General features: G+C 41.8%; 19 non-coding genes across 19 annotated transcripts; all 19 read right to left on the bottom strand.

Annotated features, from left to right (window-relative positions):
• Positions 1 to 344: 344 nt before the first annotated feature.
• On the bottom strand, positions 345 to 417 carry trnak-cuu. Its single transcript has one exon. It is a non-coding gene; the product is annotated as a tRNA-Lys (tRNA).
• Positions 418 to 1331: 914 nt separating this feature from the next.
• trnak-cuu lies at positions 1332 to 1404 on the bottom strand. Its single transcript has one exon. It is a non-coding gene; the product is annotated as a tRNA-Lys (tRNA).
• Positions 1405 to 1885: 481 nt separating this feature from the next.
• Positions 1886 to 1960, bottom strand: trnak-cuu. Its single transcript has one exon. It is a non-coding gene; the product is annotated as a tRNA-Lys (tRNA).
• A 480-nt stretch (positions 1961 to 2440) lies between these two features.
• Positions 2441 to 2513, bottom strand: trnak-cuu. Its single transcript has one exon. It is a non-coding gene; the product is annotated as a tRNA-Lys (tRNA).
• A 2067-nt stretch (positions 2514 to 4580) lies between these two features.
• Positions 4581 to 4653, bottom strand: trnak-cuu. The gene has a single exon. It is a non-coding gene; the product is annotated as a tRNA-Lys (tRNA).
• A 479-nt stretch (positions 4654 to 5132) lies between these two features.
• On the bottom strand, positions 5133 to 5205 carry trnak-cuu. Its single transcript has one exon. It is a non-coding gene; the product is annotated as a tRNA-Lys (tRNA).
• Positions 5206 to 5685: 480 nt separating this feature from the next.
• trnak-cuu lies at positions 5686 to 5758 on the bottom strand. Its single transcript has one exon. It is a non-coding gene; the product is annotated as a tRNA-Lys (tRNA).
• A 1513-nt stretch (positions 5759 to 7271) lies between these two features.
• trnak-cuu lies at positions 7272 to 7344 on the bottom strand. Its single transcript has one exon. It is a non-coding gene; the product is annotated as a tRNA-Lys (tRNA).
• A 480-nt stretch (positions 7345 to 7824) lies between these two features.
• trnak-cuu lies at positions 7825 to 7897 on the bottom strand. The gene has a single exon. It is a non-coding gene; the product is annotated as a tRNA-Lys (tRNA).
• A 480-nt stretch (positions 7898 to 8377) lies between these two features.
• trnak-cuu lies at positions 8378 to 8450 on the bottom strand. The gene has a single exon. It is a non-coding gene; the product is annotated as a tRNA-Lys (tRNA).
• A 1416-nt stretch (positions 8451 to 9866) lies between these two features.
• trnak-cuu lies at positions 9867 to 9939 on the bottom strand. The gene has a single exon. It is a non-coding gene; the product is annotated as a tRNA-Lys (tRNA).
• A 480-nt stretch (positions 9940 to 10419) lies between these two features.
• On the bottom strand, positions 10420 to 10492 carry trnak-cuu. Its single transcript has one exon. It is a non-coding gene; the product is annotated as a tRNA-Lys (tRNA).
• Positions 10493 to 10973: 481 nt separating this feature from the next.
• Positions 10974 to 11046, bottom strand: trnak-cuu. Its single transcript has one exon. It is a non-coding gene; the product is annotated as a tRNA-Lys (tRNA).
• A 478-nt stretch (positions 11047 to 11524) lies between these two features.
• trnak-cuu lies at positions 11525 to 11597 on the bottom strand. Its single transcript has one exon. It is a non-coding gene; the product is annotated as a tRNA-Lys (tRNA).
• A 1419-nt stretch (positions 11598 to 13016) lies between these two features.
• Positions 13017 to 13089, bottom strand: trnak-cuu. The gene has a single exon. It is a non-coding gene; the product is annotated as a tRNA-Lys (tRNA).
• Positions 13090 to 13569: 480 nt separating this feature from the next.
• Positions 13570 to 13642, bottom strand: trnak-cuu. The gene has a single exon. It is a non-coding gene; the product is annotated as a tRNA-Lys (tRNA).
• A 481-nt stretch (positions 13643 to 14123) lies between these two features.
• Positions 14124 to 14196, bottom strand: trnak-cuu. Its single transcript has one exon. It is a non-coding gene; the product is annotated as a tRNA-Lys (tRNA).
• A 481-nt stretch (positions 14197 to 14677) lies between these two features.
• Positions 14678 to 14750, bottom strand: trnak-cuu. Its single transcript has one exon. It is a non-coding gene; the product is annotated as a tRNA-Lys (tRNA).
• Positions 14751 to 16168: 1418 nt separating this feature from the next.
• On the bottom strand, positions 16169 to 16241 carry trnak-cuu. Its single transcript has one exon. It is a non-coding gene; the product is annotated as a tRNA-Lys (tRNA).
• Positions 16242 to 16518: the final 277 nt, after the last annotated feature.

Below are 16518 nucleotides of genomic sequence, written 5' to 3'. Positions count from 1 at the left end.
GAGAGGAATAAAAGGCTGAGAGAGTCAAATAATACTGAGCTGTCTAAAAGGGTAGTTGGTACTTTACAAAGCACAAGGTAGGTGGTTGGTGATGTTTCATAAACGATAAAAAAAGAGGTTGTGACATGAAGCTTATTCTTGGGAGATGTTATTTTGTGCCGTGGACGGCTGTTCAAACGGAATGCCTTCAGTACTGCGACATATATCATAGATTATGCTATTTACAACAGTGAGGAAATCATTGGACTGGGATGCTTGTGGCATCGAGAGTTGGAGCCAAACTTTAACATTGGTCTGACAGTGAGGACATTCATCTCAGGTTAATTTCTTGCCTAAAACAACATAGCCCAACATGGGGCTCGAACCCACGACCCTGAGATTAAGAGTCTCATGCTCTACCGACTGAGCTAGTTAGGCATAGCACACAATAAAAAGGGTCGTGGGTTCGAGCCCCACTTTGGGTAATGCTATTGTATACTATCAACTACTTAGTTTAAGTAATGCCTTTGGTCCTGCAAAGTATTTGACGGATGATGCTAGTTACCATTAGTGAGAGGAATAGAAGGCTGAGAGAGTCAAATAAATAACTGAGCTGTCTAAAAGGGTAGTTGGTACTTTACAAAACACAAGGTAGGTGGTTGGTGATGTTTCATAAACGATAAAAAAAGAGGTTGTGAATTGGAGCTTATTCTTGGGAGATGTTATTTTGTGCCGTGGACGGCTGTTCAAACGGAATGCCTTCAGTACTGCGACATATATCATAGATGATGCTATTTACAACAGTGAGGAAATCATTGGACTGGGATGCTTGTGGCATCGTGAGTTGGAGCCCAACTTTAACATTGGTCTGACGGTGAGGACATTCATCTCAGGTTAATTTCTTGCCTAAAACAATATAGCCCAACGTGGGGCTCGAAGCCACGACCCTGAGATTTCCCTTGGTCCTGCAACGTATATGACAGATGATGCTAGTTACCCGTAATGAGAGGAATCAAAGGCTGTGAGAGTCAAAGATAATTTAGCTGTCTAAAAGGGTAGTTGGTACTTTACAAAAAAACACAAGGTAGGTTGTTGGTGATGTTTTTATAAACGATAAAAAAGAGGTTGTGACTTGGAGCTTATTCTTGGGAGATGTTATTTTGTGCCGTGGACGGCTGTTCAAACGGAATGCCTTCAGTACTGCAACATATATCATAGATGATGCTATTTACAACAGTGAGGAAATCATTGGACTGGGATGCTTGTGGCATCGTGAGTTGGAGCCAAAACTTTAACATTGGTCTGACAGTGAGGACATTCATCTCAGGTTAATTTCTTGCCTAAAACAACATAGCCCAACGTGGGGCTCGAACCCACGACCCTGAGATTAAGAGTCTCATGCTCTACCGACTGAGCTAGTCAGGCATAGCACACAATAAAAAGGGTAGTGGGTTCGAGCCCCTCTTTGGGTAATGCTATTGTATACTATCAACTACTTAGTTTAAGTAATGCCTTTGGTCCTGCAAAGTATTTGACGGATGATGCTAGTTACCATTAATGAGAGGAATAAAAGGCTGAGAGAGTCAAATAAATAACTGAGCTGTCTAAAAGGGTAGTTGGTACTTTACAAAACACAAGGTAGGTGGTTGGTGATGTTTCATAAACGATAAAAAAAGAGGTTGTGACTTGGAGCTTATTCTTGGGAGATGTTATTTTGTGCCGTGGACGGCTGTTCAAACGGAATGCCTTCAGTACTGCAGACATATATCATAGATGATGCTATTTACAACAGTGAGGAAATCATTGGACTGGGATGCTTGTGGCATCGTGAGTTGGAGCCAAACTTTAACATTGGTCTGACAGTGAGGACATTCATCTCAGGTTAATTTCTTGCCTAAAACAACATAGCCCAACGTGGGGCTCGAACCCACGACCCTGAGATTAAGAGTCTCATGCTCTATACCGACTGAGCTAGTCAGGCATAGCACACAATAAAAAGGGTAGTGGGTTCGAGCCCCTCTTTGGGTAATGCTATTGTATACTATCAACTACTTAATTTAAGTAATGCCTTTGGTCCTGCAAAGTATTTGACGGATGATGCTAGTTACCATTAATGAGAGGAATAAAACGCTGAGAGAGTCAAATAAATAACTGAGCTGTCTAAAAGGGTAGTTGGTACTTTACAAAGCACAAGGTAGGTGGTTGGTGATGTTTCATAAACGATAAAAAAAGAGGTTGTGACTTGGAGCTTATTCTTGGGAGATGTTATTTTGTGCCGTGGACGGCTGTTCAAACGGAATGCCTTCAGTACTGCGACATATATCATAGATGATGCTATTTACAACAGTGAGGAAATCATTGGACTGGGATGCTTGTGGTATCGTGAGTTGGAGCCAAACTTTAACATTGGTCTGACAGTGAGGACATTCATCTCAGGTTAATTTCTTGCCTAAAACAACATAGCCCAACGTGGGGCTCGAACCCACGACCCTGAGATTAAGAGTCTCATGCTCTACCGACTGAGCTAGTCAGGCATAGCACACAATAAAAAGGGTAGTGGGTTCGAGCCCCTCTTTGGGTAATGCTATTGTATACTATCAACTACTTAGTTTAAGTAATGCCTTTGGTCCTGCAAAGTATTTGACGGATGATGCTAGTTACCATTAATGAGAGGAATAGAAGGCTGAGAGAGTCAAATAAATAACTGAGCTGTCTAAAAGGGTAGTTGGTACTTTACAAAACACAAGGTAGGTGGTTGGTGATGTTTCATAAACGATAAAAAAAGAGGTTGTGACATTGGAGCTTATTCTTGGGAGATGTTATTTTGTGCCGTGGACGGCTGTTCAAACGGAATGCCTTCAGTACTGCGACATATATCATAGATGATGCTATTTACAACAGTGAGGAATCATTGGACTGGGATGCTTGTGGCATCGTGAGTTGGAGCCAAACTTTAACATTGGTCTGACGGTGAGGACATTCATCTCAGGTTAATTTCTTGCCTAAAACAACATAGCCCACAGTGGGGCTCGAAGCCCACGACCCTGAGATTAAGAGTCTCATGCTCTACCGACTGAGCTAGTCAGGCATAGAACACAATAAAAAGGGTAGTGGGTTCGAGCCCCTCTTTGGGTAATGCTATTGTATACTATCAACTACTTAGTATAAGTAATGCCTTTGGTCCTGCAAAGTATTTGACGGATGATGCTAGTTACCATTAATGAGAGGAATAAAAGGCTGAGAGAGTCAAATAAATAACTGAGCTGTCTAAAAGGGTAGTTGGTACTTTACAAAACACAAGGTAGGTGGTTGGTGATGTTTCATAAACGATAAAAAAAGAGGTTGTGACTTGGAGCTTGGAGATGTTATTTTGTGCCGTGGACGGCTGTTCAAACGGAATGCCTTCAGTACTGCAACATATATCATAGATGATGCTATTTACAACAGTGAGGAAATCATTGGACTGGGATGCTTGTGGCATCGTGAGTTGGAGCCAAACTTTAACATTGGTCTGACGGTGAGGACATTCATCTCAGGTTCATTTCTTGCCTAAAACAACATAGCCCAACGTGGGGCTCTACCGACTGAGCTAGTCAGGCATAGCACATAAGAAAAAAAGGGTAGTGGGTTCGAGCCCCTCTTTGGGTAATGCTATTGTATACTATCAACTACTTAGTTTAAGTAATGCCTTTGGTCCTGCAAAGTATTTGACAGATGATGCTAGTTACCATTAATGAGAGAAATAGAAGGCTGAGAGAGTCAAATAAATAACTGAGCTGTCTAAAAGGGTAGTTGGTACTTTACAAAACACAAGGTAGGTGGTTGGTGATGTTTCATAAACGATAAAAAAAGAGGTTGTGACTTGGAGCTTATTCTTGGGAGATGTTATTTTGTGCCGTGGACGGCTGTTCAAACGGAATGCCTTCAGTACTGCGACATATATCATAGATGATGCTATTTACAACAGTGAGGAAATCATTGGACTGGGATGCTTGTGGCATCGTGAGTTGGAGCCAAACTTTAACATTGGTCTGACGGTGAGGACATTCATCTCAGGTTCATTTCTTGCCTAAAACAACATAGCCCAACGTGGGGCTCTACCGACTGAGCTAGTCAGGCATAGCACATAAGAAAAAAGGGTAGTGGGTTCGAGCCCCTCTTTGGGTAATGCTATTGTATACTATCAACTACTTAGTTTAAGTAATGCCTTTGGTCCTGCAAAGTATTTGACAGGATGATGCTAGTTACCATTAATGAGAGGAATAGAAGGCTGAGAGAGTCAAATAAATAACTGAGCTGTCTAAAAGGGTAGTTGGTACTTTACAAAACACAAGGTAGGTGGTTGGTGATGTTTCATAAACGATAAAAAAAGAGGTTGTGAATTGGAGCTTATTCTTGGGAGATGTTATTTTGTGCCGTGGACGGCTGTTCAAACGGAATGCCTTCAGTACTGCGACATATATCATAGATGATGCTATTTACAACAGTGAGGAAATCATTGGACTGGGATGCTTGTGGCATCGTGAGTTGGAGCCAAACTTTAACATTGGTCTGACAGTGAGGACATTCATCTCAGGTTAATTTCTTGCCTAAAACAAAATAGCCCAACGTGGGGCTCGAACCCACGACCCTGAGATTAAGAGTCTCATGCTCTACCGACTGAGCTAGTCAGGCATAGCACACAATAAAAAGGGTAGTGGGTTCGAGCCCCTCTTTGGGTAATGCTATTGTATACTATCAACTACTTAGTTTAAGTAATGCCTTTGGTCCTGCAAAGTATTGACGGATGATGCTAGTTACCATTAATGAGAGGAATAGAAGGCTGAGAGAGTCAAATAAATAACTGAGCTGTCTAAAAGGGTAGTTGGTACTTTACAAAACACAAGGTAGGTGGTTGGTGATGTTTCATAAACGATAAAAAAAGAGGTTGTGACTTGAAGCTTATTCTTGGGAGATGTTATTTTGTGCCGTGGACGGCTGTTCAAACGGAATGCCTTCAGTACTGCGACATATATCATAGATGATGCTATTTACAACAGTGAGGAAATCATTGGACTGGGATGCTTGTGGCATCGTGAGTTGGAGCCAAACTTTAACATTGGTCTGACGGTGAGGACATTCATCTCAGGTTCATTTCTTGCCTAAAACAACATAGCCCAACGTGGGGCTCGAACCCACGACCCTGAGATTAAGAGTCTCATGCTCTACCGACTGAGCTAGTCAGGCATAGAACACAATAAAAAGGGTAGTGGGTTCGAGCCCCTCTTTGGGTAATGCTATTGTATACTATCAACTACTTAGTTTAAGTAATGCCTTTGGTCCTGCAAAGTATTTGACGGATGATGCTAGTTACCATTAATGAGAGGAATAAAGGCTGAGAGAGTCAAATAAATAACTGAGCTGTCTAAAAGGGTAGTTGGTACTTTACAAAACACAAGGTAGGTGGTTGGTGATGTTTCATAAACGATAAAAAAAGAGGTTGTGACATTGGAAGCTTATTCTTGGGAGATGTTATTTTGTGCCGTGGACGGCTGTTCAAACGGAATGCCTTCAGTACTGCGACATATATCATAGATGATGCTATTTACAACAGTGAGGAAATCATTGGACTGGGATGCTTGTGGCATCGTGAGTTGGAGCCAAACTTTAACATTGGTCTGACGGTGAGGACATTCATCTCAGGTTAATTCTTGCCTAAAACAACATAGCCCAACGTGGGGCTCGAACCCACGACCCTGAGATTAAGAGTCTCATGCTCTACCGACTGAGCTAGTCAGGCATAGAACACAATAAAAAGGGTAGTGGGTTCGAGCCCCTCTTTGGGTAATGCTATTGTATACTATCAACTACTTAGTATAAGTAATGCCTTTGGTCCTGCAAAGTATTTGACGGATGATGCTAGTTACCATTAATGAGAGGAATAAAAGGCTGAGAGAGTCAAATAAATAACTGAGCTGTCTAAAAGGGTAGTTGGTACTTTACAAAACACAAGGTAGGTGGTTGGTGATGTTTCATAAACGATAAAAAAAGAGGTTGTGACTTGGAGCTTGGAGATGTTATTTTGTGCCGTGGACGGCTGTTCAAACGGAATGCCTTCAGTACTGCAACATATATCATAGATGATGCTATTTACAACAGTGAGGAAATCATTGGACTGGGATGCTTGTGGCATCGTGAGTTGGAGCCAAACTTTAACATTGGTCTGACGGTGAGGACATTCATATCAGGTTCATTTCTTGCCTAAAACAACATAGCCCAACGTGGGGCTCTACCGACTGAGCTAGTCAGGCATAGCACATAAGAAAAAAGGGTAGTGGGTTCGAGCCCCTCTTTGGGTAATGCTATTGTATACTATCAACTACTTAGTTTAAGTAATGCCTTTGGTCCTGCAAAGTATTTGACAGATGATGCTAGTTACCATTAATGAGAGAAATAGAAGGCTGAGAGAGTCAAATAAATAACTGAGCTGTCTAAAAGGGTAGTTGGTACTTTACAAAACACAAGGTAGGTGGTTGGTGATGTTTCATAAACGATAAAAAAAGAGGTTGTGACTTGGAGCTTATTCTTGGGAGATGTTATTTTGTGCCGTGGACGGCTGTTCAAACGGAATGCCTTCAGTACTGCGAACATATATCATAGATGATGCTATTTACAACAGGAGGAAATCATTGGACTGGGATGCTTGTGGCATCGTGAGTTGGAGCCAAACTTTAACATTGGTCTGACGGTGAGGACATTCATCTCAGGTTCATTTCTTGCCTAAAACAACATAGCCCAACGTGGGGCTCTAACCGACTGAGCTAGTCAGGCATAGCACATAAGAAAAAAAGGGTAGTGGGTTCGAGCCCCTCTTTGGGTAATGCTATTGTATACTATCAACTACTTAGTTTAAGTAATGCCTTTGGTCCTGCAAAGTATTTGACAGATGATGCTAGTTACCATTAATGAGAGGAATAGAAGGCTGAGAGAGTCAAATAAATAACTGAGCTGTCTAAAAGGGTAGTTGGTACTTTACAAAACACAAGGTAGGTGGTTGGTGATGTTTCATAAACGATAAAAAAAGAGGTTGTGAATTGGAGCTTATTCTTGGAGATGTTATTTTGTGCCGTGGACGGCTGTTCAAACGGAATGCCTTCAGTACTGCGACATATATCATAGATGATGCTATTTACAACAGTGAGGAAATCATTGGACTGGGATGCTTGTGGCATCGTGAGTTGGAGCCAAACTTTAACATTGGTCTGACAGGTGAGGACATTCATCTCAGGTTAATTTCTTGCCTAAAACAACATAGCCCAACGTGGGGCTCGAACCCACGACCCTGAGATTAAGAGTCTCATGCTCTACCGACTGAGCTAGTCAGGCATAGCACACAATAAAAAGGGTAGTGGGTTCGAGCCCCTCTTTGGTTAATGCTATTGTATACTATCAACTACTTAGTTTAAGTAATGCCTTTGGTCCTGCAAAGTATTTGACGGATGATGCTAGTTACCATTAATGAGAGGAATAGAAGGCTGAGAGAGTCAAATAAATAACTGAGCTGTCTAAAAGGGTAGTTGGTACTTTACAAAACACAAGGTAGGTGGTTGGTGATGTTTCATAAACGATAAAAAAAGAGGTTGTGACTTGAAGCTTATTCTTGGGAGATGTTATTTTGTGCCGTGGACGGCTGTTCAAACGGAATGCCTTCAGTACTGCGACATATATCATAGATGATGCTATTTACAACAGTGAGGAAATCATTGGACTGGGATGCTTGTGGCATCGTGAGTTGGAGCCAAACTTTAACATTGGTCTGACGGTGAGGACATTCATCTCAGGTTCATTTCTTGCCTAAAACAACATAGCCCAACGTGGGGCTCGAACCCACGACCCTGAGATTAAGAGTCTCATGCTCTACCGACTGAGCTAGTCAGGCATAGAACACAATAAAAAGGGTAGTGGGTTCGAGCCCCTCTTTGGGTAATGCTATTGTATACTATCAACTACTTAGTTTAAGTAATGCCTTTGGTCCTGCAAAGTATTTGACGGATGATGCTAGTTACCATTAATGAGAGGAATAGAAGGCTGAGAGAGTCAAATAAATAACTGAGCTGTCTAAAAGGGTAGTTGGTACTTTACAAAACACAAGGTAGGTGGTTGGTGATGTTTCATAAACGATAAAAAAAGAGGTTGTGACATGAAGCTTATTCTTGGGAGATGTTATTTTGTGCCGTGGACGGCTGTTCAAACGGAATGCCTTCAGTACTGCGACATATATCATAGATGATGCTATTTACAACAGTGAGGAAATCATTGGACTGGGATGCTTGTGGCATCGTGAGTTGGAGCCAAACTTTAACATTGGTCTGACGGTGAGGACATTCATCTCAGGTTAATTTCTTGCCTAAAACAACATAGCCCAACGTGGGGCTCGAACCCACGACCCTGAGATTAAGAGTCTCATGCTCTACCGACTGAGCTAGTCAGGCATAGAACACAATAAAAAGGGTAGTGGGTTCGAGCCCCTCTTTGGGTAATGCTATTGTATACTATCAACTACTTAGTATAAGTAATGCCTTTGGTCCTGCAAAGTATTTGACGGATGATGCTAGTTACCATTAATGAGAGGAATAAAAGGCTGAGAGAGTCAAATAAATACTGAGCTGTCTAAAAGGGTAGTTGGTACTTTACAAAAACACAAGGTAGGTGGTTGGTGATGTTTCATAAACGATAAAAAAAGAGGTTGTGACTTGGAGCTTGGAGATGTTATTTTGTGCCGTGGACGGCTGTTCAAACGGAATGCCTTCAGTACTGCAACATATATCATAGATGATGCTATTTACAACAGTGAGGAAATCATTGGACTGGGATGCTTGTGGCATCGTGAGTTGGAGCCAAACTTTAACATTGGTCTGACGGTGAGGACATTCATCTCAGGTTCATTTCTTGCCTAAAACAACATAGCCCAACGTGGGGCTCTACCGACTGAGCTAGTCAGCATAGCACATAAGAAAAAAGGGTAGTGGGTTCGAGCCCCTCTTTGGGTAATGCTATTGTATACTATCAACTACTTAGTTTAAGTAATGCCTTTGGTCCTGCAAAGTATTTGACAGATGATGCTAGTTACCATTAATGAGAGAAATAGAAGGCTGAGAGAGTCAAATAAATAACTGAGCTGTCTAAAAGGGTAGTTGGTACTTTACAAAACACAAGGTAGGTGGTTGGTGATGTTTCATAAACGATAAAAAAAGAGGTTGTGACTTGGAGCTTATTCTTGGGAGATGTTATTTTGTGCCGTGGACGGCTGTTCAAACGGAATGCCTTCAGTACTGCGACATATATCATAGATGATGCTATTTACAACAGTGAGGAAATCATTGGACTGGGATGCTTGTGGCATCGTGAGTTGGAGCCAAACTTTAACATTGGTCTGACGGTGAAGACATTCATCTCAGGTTAATTTCTTGCCTAAAACAATATAGCCCAACGTGGGGCTCGAAGCCACGACCCTGAGATTTCCCTTGGTCCTGCAAAGTATTTGACGGATGATGCTAGTTACCCGTAATGAGAGGAATCAAAGGCTGTGAGAGTCAAAGATAATTTAGCTGTCTAAAAGGGTAGTTGGTACTTTACAAAAAAACACAAGGTAGGTGGTTGGTGATGTTTCATAAACGATAAAAAAGAGGTTGTGACTTGGAGCTTGGAGATGTTATTTTGTGCCGTGGACGGCTGTTCAAACGGAATGCCTTCAGTACTGCAACATATATCATAGATGATGCTATTTACAACAGTGAGGAAATCATTGGACTGGGATGCTTGTGGCATCGTGAGTTGGAGCCAAACTTTAACATTGGTCTGACGGTGAGGACATTCATCTCAGGTTCATTTCTTGCCTAAAACAACATAGCCCAACGTGGGGCTCGAACCCACGACCCTGAGATTAAGAGTCTCATGCTCTACCGACTGAGCTAGTCAGGCATAGCACACAATAAAAAGGGTAGTGGGTTCGAGCCCCTCTTTGGTTAATGCTATTTTATACTATCAACTACTTAGTTTAAGTAATGCCTTTTGGTCCTGCAAAGTATTTGACGGATGATGCTAGTTACCATTAATGAGAGGAATAGAAGGCTGAGAGAGTCAAATAAATAACTGAGCTGTCTAAAAGGGTAGTTGGTACTTTACAAAACACAAGGTAGGTGGTTGGTGATGTTTCATAAACGATAAAAAAAGAGGTTGTGAATTGGAGCTTATTCTTGGGAGATGTTATTTTGTGCCGTGGACGGCTGTTCAAACGGAATGCCTTCAGTACTGCGACATATATCATAGATGATGCTATTTACAACAGTGAGGAAATCATTGGACTGGGATGCTTGTGGCATCGTGAGTTGGAGCCAAACTTTAACATTGGTCTGACAGTGAGGACATTCATCTCAGGTTAATTTCTTGCCTAAACAACATAGCCCAACGTGGGGCTCGAACCCACGACCCTGAGATTAAGAGTCTCATGCTCTACCGACTGAGCTAGTCAGGCATAGCACACAATAAAAAGGGTAGTGGGTTCGAGCCCCTCTTTGGGTAATGCTATTGTATACTATCAACTACTTAGTTTAAGTAATGCCTTTGGTCCTGCAAAGTATTTGACGGATGATGCTAGTTACCATTAATGAGAGGAATAGAAGGCTGAGAGAGTCAAATAAATAACTGAGCTGTCTAAAAGGGTAGTTGGTACTTTACAAAACACAAGGTAGGTGGTTGGTGATGTTTCATAAACGATAAAAAAAAGAGGTTGTGACTTGAAGCTTATTCTTGGGAGATGTTATTTTGTGCCGTGGACGGCTGTTCAAACGGAATGCCTTCAGTACTGCGACATATATCATAGATGATGCTATTTACAACAGTGAGGAAATCATTGGACTGGGATGCTTGTGGCATCGTGAGTTGGAGCCAAACTTTAACATTGGTCTGACAGTGAGGACATTCATCTCAGGTTAATTTCTTGCCTAAAACAACATAGCCCAACGTGGGGCTCGAACCCACGACCCTGAGATTAAGAGTCTCATGCTCTACCGACTGAGCTAGTCAGGCATAGCACACAATAAAAGGGTAGTGGGTTCGAGCCCCTCTTTGGGTAATGCTATTGTATACTATCAACTACTTAGTTTAAGTAATGCCTTTGGTCCTGCAAAGTATTTGACGGATGATGCTAGTTACCATTAATGAGAGAAATAGAAGGCTGAGAGAGTCAAATAAATAACTGAGCTGTCTAAAAGGGTAGTTGGTACTTTACAAAACACAAGGTAGGTGGTTGGTGATGTTTCATAAACGATAAAAAAAGAGGTTGTGACTTGAGCTTATTCTTGGGAGATGTTATTTTGTGCCGTGGACGGCTGTTCAAACGGAATGCCTTCAGTACTGCGACATATATCATAGATGATGCTATTTACAACAGTGAGGAAATCATTGGACTGGGATGCTTGTGGCATCGTGAGTTGGAGCCAAACTTTAACATTGGTCTGACGGTGAGGACATTCATCTCAGGTTAATTTCTTGCCTAAAACAACATAGCCCAACGTGGGGCTCGAACCCACGACCCTGAGATTAAGAGTCTCATGCTCTACCGACTGAGCTAGTCAGGCATAGAACACAATAAAAAGGGTAGTGGGTTCGAGCCCTCTTTGGGTAATGCTATTGTATACTATGAACTACTTAGTATAAGTAATGCCTTTGGTCCTGCAAAGTATTTGACGGATGATGCTAGTTACCATTAATGAGAGGAATAGAAGGCTGAGAGAGTCAAATAAATAACTGAGCTGTCTAAAAGGGTAGTTGGTACTTTACAAAACACAAGGTAGGTGGTTGGTGATGTTTCATAAACGATAAAAAAAGAGGTTGTGACTTGGAGCTTGGAGATGTTATTTTGTGCCGTGGACGGCTGTTCAAACGGAATGCCTTCAGTACTGCGACATATATCATAGATGATGCTATTTACAACAGTGAGGAAATCATTGGACTGGGATGCTTGTGGCATCGTGAGTTGGAGCCAAACTTTAACATTGGTCTGACGGTGAGGACATTCATCTCAGGTTCATTTCTTGCCTAAAACAACATAGCCCAACGTGGGGCTCTACCGACTGAGCTAGTCAGGCATAGCACATAAGAAAAAAAGGGTAGTGGGTTCGAGCCCCTTCTTTGGGTAATGCTATTGTATACTATCAACTACTTAGTTTAAGTAATGCCTTTGGTCCTGCAAAGTATTTGACAGATGATGCTAGTTACCATTAATGAGAGAAATAGAAGGCTGAGAGAGTCAAATAAATAACTGAGCTGTCTAAAAGGGTAGTTGGTACTTTACAAAACACAAGGTAGGTGGTTGGTGATGTTTCATAAACGATAAAAAAAGAGGTTGTGACTTGGAGCTTATTCTTGGGAGATGTTATTTTGTGCCGTGGACGGCTGTTCAAACGGAATGCCTTCAGTACTGCGACATATATCATAGATGATGCTATTTACAACAGTGAGGAAATCATTGGACTGGGATGCTTGTGGCATCGTGAGTTGGAGCCCAACTTTAACATTGGTCTGACGGTGAAGACATTCATCTCAGGTTAATTTCTTGCCTAAAACAATATAGCCAACGTGGGGCTCGAAGCCACGACCCTGAGAGTTCGTTTGGTCCTGCAACGTATATGACAGATGATGCTAGTTACCCGTAATGAGAGGAATCAAAGGCTGTAAGAGTCAAAGATAATTTACCTGTCTAAAAGGGTAGTTGGTACTTTACAAAAAAACACAAGGTAGGTTGTTGGTGATGTTTTTATAAACGATAAAAAAAGAGGTTGTGACTTGGAGCTTGGAGATGTTATTTTGTGCCGTGGACGGCTGTTCAAACGGAATGCCTTCAGTACTGCAACATATATCATAGATGATGCTATTTACAACAGTGAGGAAATCATTGGACTGGGATGCTTGTGGCATCGTGAGTTGGAGCCAAACTTTAACATTGGTCTGACGGTGAGGACATTCATCTCAGGTTCATTTCTTGCCTAAAACAACATAGCCCAACGTGGGGCTCGAACCCACGACCCTGAGATTAAGAGTCTCATGCTCTACCGACTGAGCTAGTCAGGCATAGCACACAATAAAAAGGGTAGTGGGTTCGAGCCCCTCTTTGGTTAATGCTATTGTATACTATCAACTACTTAGTTTAAGTAATGCCTTTTGTCCTGCAAAGTATTTGACGGATGATGCTAGTTACCATTAATGAGAGGAATAGAAGGCTGAGAGAGTCAAATAAATAACTGAGCTGTCTAAAAGGGTAGTTGGTACTTTACAAAACACAAGGTAGGTGGTTGGTGATGTTTCATAAACGATAAAAAAAGAGGTTGTGAATTGGAGCTTATTCTTGGGAGATGTTATTTTGTGCCGTGGACGGCTGTTCAAACGGAATGCCTTCAGTACTGCGACATATATCATAGATGATGCTATTTACAACAGTGAGGAAATCATTGGACTGGGATGCTTGTGGCATCGTGAGTTGGAGCCAAACTTTAACATTGGTCTGACAGTGAGGACATTCATCTCAGGTTGATTTCTTGCCTAAAACAACATAGCCCAACGTGGGGCTCGAACCCACGACCCTGAGATTAAGAGTCTCATGCTCTACCGACTGAGCTAGTCAGGCATAGCACACAATAAAAAGGGTAGTGGGTTCGAGCCCCTCTTTGGGTAATGCTATTGTATACTATCAACTACTTAGTTTAAGTAATGCCTTTGGTCCTGCAAAGTATTTGACGGATGATGCTAGTTACCATTAATGAGAGGAATAGAAGGCTGAGAGAGTCAAATAAATAACTGAGCTGTCTAAAAGGGTAGTTGGTACTTTACAAAACACAAGGTAGGTGGTTGGTGATGTTTCATAAACGATAAAAAAAGAGGTTGTGACTTGAAGCTTATTCTTGGGAGATGTTATTTTGTGCCGTGGACGGCTGTTCAAACGGAATGCCTTCAGTACTGCGACATATATCATAGATGATGCTATTTACAACAGTGAGGAAATCATTGGACTGGGATGCTTGTGGCATCGTGAGTTGGAGCCAAACTTTAACATTGGTCTGACAGGTGAGGACATTCATCTCAGGTTAATTTCTTGCCTAAAACAACATAGCCCAACGTGGGGCTCGAACCCACGACCCTGAGATTAAGAGTCTCATGCTCTACCGACTGAGCTAGTCAGGCATAGCACACAATAAAAAGGGTAGTGGGTTCGAGCCCCTCTTTGGGTAATGCTATTGTATACTATCAACTACTTAGTTTAAGTAATGCCTTTGGTCCTGCAAAGTATTTGACAGGATGATGCTAGTTACCATTAATGAGAGGAATAGAAGGCTGAGAGAGTCAAATAAATAACTGAGCTGTCTAAAAGGGTAGTTGGTACTTTACAAAACACAAGGTAGGTGGTTGGTGATGTTTCATAAACGATAAAAAAAGAGGTTGTGACTTGGAGCTTATTCTTGGGAGATGTTATTTTGTGCCGTGGACGGCTGTTCAAACGGAATGCCTTCAGTACTGCGACATATATCATAGATGATGCTATTTACAACAGTGAGGAAATCATTGGACTGGGATGCTTGTGGCATCGTGAGTTGGAGCCAAACTTTAACATTGGTCTGACGGTGAGGACATTCATCTCAGGTTAATTTCTTGCCTAAAACAACATAGCCCAACGTGGGGCTCGAACCCACGACCCTGAGATTAAGAGTCTCATGCTCTACCGACTGAGCTAGTCAGGCATAGAACACAATAAAAGGGTAGTGGGTTCGAGCCCCTCTTTGGGTAATGCTATTGTATACTATCAACTACTTAGTATAAGTAATGCCTTTGGTCCTGCAAAGTATTTGACGGATGATGCTAGTTACCATTAATGAGAGGAATAAAAGGCTGAGAGAGTCAAATAAATAACTGAGCTGTCTAAAAGGGTAGTTGGTACTTTACAAAACACAAGGTAGGTGGTTGGTGATGTTTCATAAACGATAAAAAAAGAGGTTGTGACTTGGAGCTTGGAGATGTTATTTTGTGCCGTGGACGGCTGTTCAAACGGAATGCCTTCAGTACTGCAACATATATCATAGATGATGCTATTTACAACAGTGAGGAAATCATTGGACTGGGATGCTTGTGGCATCGTGAGTTGGAGCCAAACTTTAACATTGGTCTGACGGTGAGGACATTCATCTCAGGTTCATTTCTTGCCTAAAACAACATAGCCCAACGTGGGGCTCTACCGACTGAGCTAGTCAGGCATAGCACATAAGAAAAAAGGGTAGTGGGTTCGAGCCCCTCTTTGGGTAATGCTATTGTATACTATCAACTACTTAGTTTAAGTAATGCCTTTGGTCCTGCAAAGTATTTGACAGATGATGCTAGTTACCATTAATGAGAGAAATAGAAGGCTGAGAGAGTCAAATAAATAACTGAGCTGTCTAAAAGGGTAGTTGGTACTTTACAAAACACAAGGTAGGTGGTTGGTGATGTTTCATAAACGATAAAAAAAGAGGTTGTGACTTGGAGCTTATTCTTGGGAGATGTTATTTTGTGCCGTGGACGGCTGTTCAAACGGAATGCCTTCAGTACTGCGACATATATCATAGATGATGCTATTTACAACAGTGAGGAAATCATTGGACTGGGATGCTTGTGGCATCGTGAGTTGGAGCCAAACTTTAACATTGGTCTGACGGTGAAGACATTCATCTCAGGTTAATTTCTTGCCTAAAACAATATAGCCCAACGTGGGGCTCGAAGCCACGACCCTGAGATTTCCCTTGGTCCTGCAAAGTATTTGACGGATGATGCTAGTTACCCGTAATGAGAGGAATCAAAGGCTGTGAGAGTCAAAGATAATTTAGCTGTCTAAAAGGGTAGTTGGTACTTTACAAAAAAACACAAGGTAGGTTGTTGGTGATGTTTTTATAAACGATAAAAAAAGAGGTTGTGACTTGGAGCTTGGAGATGTTATTTTGTGCCGTGGACGGCTGTTCAAACGGAATGCCTTCAGTACTGCAACATATATCATAGATGATGCTATTTACAACAGTGAGGAAATCATTGGACTGGGATGCTTGTGGCATCGTGAGTTGGAGCCAAACTTTAACATTGGTCTGACGGTGAGGACATTCATCTCAGGTTAATTTCTTGCCTAAAACAACATAGCCCAACGTGGGGCTCGAACCCACGACCCTGAGATTAAGAGTCTCATGCTCTACCGACTGAGCTAGTCAGGCATAGCACACAATAAAAAGGGTAGTGGGTTCGAGCCCCTCTTTGGTTAATGCTATTGTATACTATCAACTACTTAGTTTAAGTAATGCCTTTTGTCCTGCAAAGTATTTGACGGATGATGCTAGTTACCATTAATGAGAGGAATAGAAGGCTGAGAGAGTCAAATAAATAACTGAGCTGTCTAAAAGGGTAGTTGGTACTTTACAAAACACAAGGTAGGTGGTTGGTGATGTTTCATAAACGATAAAAAAAGAGGTTGTGACTTGAAGCTTATTCTTG

Source organism: Cyclopterus lumpus, chromosome 11 (assembly GCF_009769545.1).
Source record: "Cyclopterus lumpus isolate fCycLum1 chromosome 11, fCycLum1.pri, whole genome shotgun sequence".
Lineage (NCBI taxonomy): Eukaryota > Metazoa > Chordata > Actinopteri > Perciformes > Cyclopteridae > Cyclopterus > Cyclopterus lumpus.
The sequence above is the reverse complement of the archived record's forward strand: the minus strand, read 5'-3'. Positions and strand labels throughout refer to the sequence as shown.